Source organism: Crinia signifera, chromosome 19 (assembly GCF_055691185.1).
Source record: "Crinia signifera chromosome 19, ASM5569118v1, whole genome shotgun sequence".
NCBI lineage: Eukaryota > Metazoa > Chordata > Amphibia > Anura > Myobatrachidae > Crinia > Crinia signifera.
Genome location: NC_139226.1, coordinates 117,226,818 through 117,231,450, shown reverse-complemented (window position 1 = coordinate 117,231,450; position 4,633 = coordinate 117,226,818). Strand labels below are relative to the sequence as shown.

The 4,633-nt window shown below is 46.8% G+C and overlaps 1 long non-coding RNA gene across 1 annotated transcript; it reads right to left on the bottom strand.

Annotated features, from left to right (window-relative positions):
* LOC146042091 (uncharacterized) lies at positions 1-1,664 on the bottom strand. Its single transcript, XR_014463734.1, has 3 exons — positions 1,373-1,664; positions 223-335; positions 1-63 (listed from the first exon to the last, which is right to left on the bottom strand). It is a non-coding gene; the product is annotated as an uncharacterized LOC146042091 (long non-coding RNA).
* Between the last annotated feature and the right edge of the window lie 2,969 nt (positions 1,665-4,633).

Sequence of the window (4,633 nt, the reverse complement as noted above, 5' to 3'; positions counted from 1 at the left end):
CTCTGGAGTCCCAGCCTGCTGTTGACCAACATCAGCCACATCCGATTGGTGACACTGTCCAGTCTGCAGGTGAGATATCATAGTGTTACACACATTGCACAAATCACACATGCCGGTCCCCACCACAGTAGCCTGTGCCAATGCATAATGCATGAGCAACACCTAACCATTCCAACTAAGGTAACATGACCCACCATACACCAATCTGCAAAGCATACTTACCACTCTTTTCTCATGTGTAGGTCCTTCACAACCGATGCCTGAACCAACGGATCCCATGCAAAATATGGACGACATGAGTGAAATCATACTGGAGACGGTGACATCGTTGGAGCCTGCACAAAACCAAGCACACCCAGTCAATGAAGCCCCCTATATGCAGTCACATAGGCAGCAGCCCACAATCATTGCACCCACCAACACCCCCACTAGTGCGGAGGAGTTGGCGCAATCCATCCATATTTTTAAGGGGAAACAACTCGCTTTTATGGAGGTGCAGACCACCCAACTAGAAACGGTGAAGGGGTATGTGCGGAACATAGCTCTGCAAATGAGAAGAATTTCACAAAGTGTGCGGGCTAATGTAGGGACACAAATTCGTCTTGTCTCTACATTAGACACACGCTTAGCAGAAATTGGCCAAGCCATTCAGGGTCAAACTACTAATTTTAGAGGTCTAAATACCAATATGGTTGAACAGACCCAAGCAATTAATGGGCAAACAACTGCGTTGATGTCCCTACAAATGCAAATCAGCCTCAGTGCAACTACTTTGTTAGGTCAGCACCAAACCACATCTACCCAAAGCAGTAGTGTATCCTCCACACCCATGAGTGGGTCCCCCACTACTCCCCCACGGCGTAGTGTCCGTACTAGGGGTGGTGGTGCCACTACTGGTAAGGGTGCTAATACCCGGGGCAGTATTTAAACATGAATAATCTTCTTTGCATTTACATGTGTATCATGTTTATTCTTTTTTGCATTCACTGTTGCAGTGATTGTTCCTGCAAATGTTTCATATGCTATGGCCTAAGGCTAAATGTTTCTGCAAGTAAAAATTATTTGCATCCAGCAAACTTGTTGTCATTTTTTCCAAATGATTACCCACACTGTTCTATTATGTATTGTCAACTAGTGACATTTTAGCAGCCATGGGACTTTGGGTTGGCTGTGCTTATTAGTAATGGGATTTTAAGGAAATAGTCACATTTGAAGGGGATAAGCATTGGGAATTGCATACTGTATGTAGCCACCACTTTTTTTGCACCATTTCAAGCACCTGAGCTCAATGATCCATGTCACCTCCATCCATGAAGCCTATGTTAATTTGTAGTTGCCAACATTTGCACACACTGAAAACGACAGTACTTACTTGACATTGTTATAGGTGTTATCATGTTGCCAGCCATAAAGTATGCTGTGGTGGGGTAGCTTGCAGGGGTTGGCCATTATTGTTGGTCTGCTTCTGGGCAATTAACATGGACAGGGAAAAATGTAATGTTACCAATGTATGTGTGTTACAGGTTCCCCATTACTATTCATTGTACACACACAAATTACCTGTGAAATGCTGCCGGATCATCCGTGTACGAACCACATCCCCCCTCCGTGTACCTCGCACTACAACATCAGTAGTTTGAGCTTCCTGCACGACTGCTGCAGGGGCCACATCAACATAATTGGGTTGACCCAAAGCTATGTTATGCAGCATGCAGCAAGCCTGGACAACCAAAACCACTTTGGCAGGGTGGTATAGCAGTGTACCTGCTGACCTGTCCAAACATCAGCACCCCAAAGGTGCGTTCCACTACATTGCGGGTAGCAATATGTGCAGCATTGTAGCGGTGCTGTGCAGGGCTTTGTGGGTTCCGCAGAGGTGTCATGAGCCACGAATGACACCCATATCCTGAGTCACCTAACATGTAAAGGGATTTGTGTGGTCACATATCATGTGGGTAATTGGTACATAATAGTAGCAGCCTATACTACTTTGTTTGGGCTGGTATAAACAATTACAACAGAAATGACTCTTGATTAGAAGGTTCCACACATGGATGTTAAAGGTAAAGACATAGGTAAGCAAACAGCATGTAAACAGTGGTAAGTGACTTACCAAGTAGCCAGCCCTCTGGCATGGTGTTGTTGTGGAAACGGTCCCAGAGAGCTGAGTGGCGCATGATATAGGCATTGAGGGAATGTCTGCCCCTGCGATTGACATAGACATGCTCCCTCACGTGCGGGGCCCGAATCCCAATGTGGGTGCAGTCTATGTACTCTGCGCCACCACCCCTGCTCCCTGATAGCAGCAGCTTCTTCCCCGGCTCCCTGATCCTGATCCCTCCGCCCGGCTCTGCTAGGTCCCCCGTTGCGGGGGATCACGGCTCCGGGCAGCACATAAGATTTAGCATATCTTATGTGCAGCCCGTCCGACCTCCCGACTCCGATCCGATACGCACGGGGCCACACATCAGGTCAGAGGGGATGTCTCCATATGCGATTTGGGACGATTTCACGGCCCAATTCATCCAAAACGGGCAAAATCGTGCCCAAATCGCATAATGTATGGGGGCCTTTACTTATGGGCCAGTGCTCTGGACTTGCCCCCCAGGCTAAAAGTTGCCAGCCAGCCCCTGGCCGGGCTCCTGGTATAGAGCCAAATAACTACAGGTGCGCAACAGATCTCCATTGCTAGAGCAGCGGTCACACTTGGATCCTGCTATGAACCACACAGGTGCTGATTTACATACAGGTGCCCCTTCTAGGTGTGCAGCCCGGAGGATGGAGCCTCCATTGCCTCTGGGAGTTACGCCCCTGTTTAAACGGATGTGGTCCAGGTAGACCAGCACATTAACTTTCATGCACCTGAAGTATCTTTGGCATCTTCTATAGAGCAGGTACAAGGCCACGCTGATGATTAGTCACATACTGATGCTGCTGATGCAGATGCTACATAAGATACGTACTGTATGTGTGGGAAGATTATATTTTGGCTAACCTAACCCATTGAAGCATGATATGGAGGAGGCACGTACTGTACATCTGGGGAAGTAACAGGTAGGAGCGATGGAAAACACACTACGGCGCTAGCTACATTTGTTACATTTTGTGTATTTTCATATTACTGGCCCATGTCGAACTATTTCAGGTGTCGGCCTAAGCCCTGTGAACCTTCAGTGGTGGACATAATGTACGTCGACCTTAATTGAATTGATCTTGTGACCGTATGCCGTCACCTTGTCATAAAATAAAAATGTATTCCCTGTTTGTACAACGCTGTGTTACTTGTTGGTATTAATCTTTATTTATACTTTATCTTCACTATAAAATATCTGTCAGAACATTGAAAGAATTAGTTTTCTATTAAACTGTAAAGGTGAAGGAAGCCGCATCAGTAATTGGGTAACAAGCTACAGATCTGTCAGATAGCCACCTATGCGTCCTTAAGACCCCCCAGGAACTCAGCTTCCTGGTCTCGTCATTGGCTTCGCCCCCTCTTCATGACATAACGATTTGCATAATTGCCCTGCTTCGACACCCACTTGAGTCTGGAACCATAAAGATTATCTTAATATTGTTTTAGACAATCATTCTTATGAATGACTGAATAGACCAATTTCAGTATAGTGGCCCTTATTCTGAATCGTGCGGTACGGCCCGCGTGCGGCCGTACCGCCGATGTTTTCAGTCTGCACATGCGCAGAGGTCAATCTGCGCATGTGCAGCCCAATTCGCCGCAGACGTAGTTCGTCCGCCGCAAAGGGGGCGTATAGGGGCGTGAGGGGCTTCATACCCTCATTTCCCTATGCATACGCCCCGCGTTTCATGGGCGTTCCCATGCAAACGCGGGGCGTATGCATGCTAATGAGGGTATGACGCCAGTGATGGGGGCGGGAAGCTGACGTCGCCGGATGTCAGCTCTCAGCCCCCATACAAGCTATCACACGGACGATTGTCCGTGTGGTCTCAGCTTGCGGGACCTGGTGGGGCGTGCGGCCCTGCCTTCGATGGTCGCCGACCATCGAATGCAGGGGGCAGCTCCCACCATGGTGGAGGCGTACGCCCCACCATTTTCTTGCGGATCGCCAGCCGTCCGTGTACGGACGGCCGTGGCGATCCGTATCGTGGGCGGGGATTGGTTTTGCGGCCGGAGCACCGTGTGCGGCTCCGGCCGCACAGATCTGAATAAGGGCCAAAGTTTCATTAGATTTCATTGAGAATCTTTTCTATGGATTGGATATAGTGACATCAGGTACATACAGTAATTATCAATATTTATACCAAACAATGAATTGTCTGCCACTTTATTTGTAAAAATATTGGGCTTGATGTAACTTTTAAAACTTATGACATATTATTCACTTCTTTTTTATAACTAAAATTCGAACTTTTGAAATATATCCCCCTAGTACTAACACTACAGTATTGCACATTTAAAAGCTTGTTATTGCCCTCTTGTGGCTATAGAGCATCATAGCGAATGGTGATCTGTTCTATTTAACAATAGAGGTATACTGCCATCTGGTGTTCAATTAAAAAGTTGCCACAAGTTAGATTTAGGGGGAAATTTACTAACAAAAATTTGTAGAAAAAAATCATATTTTCATACGAAAATACGATTTTTTTTGTTGTATAC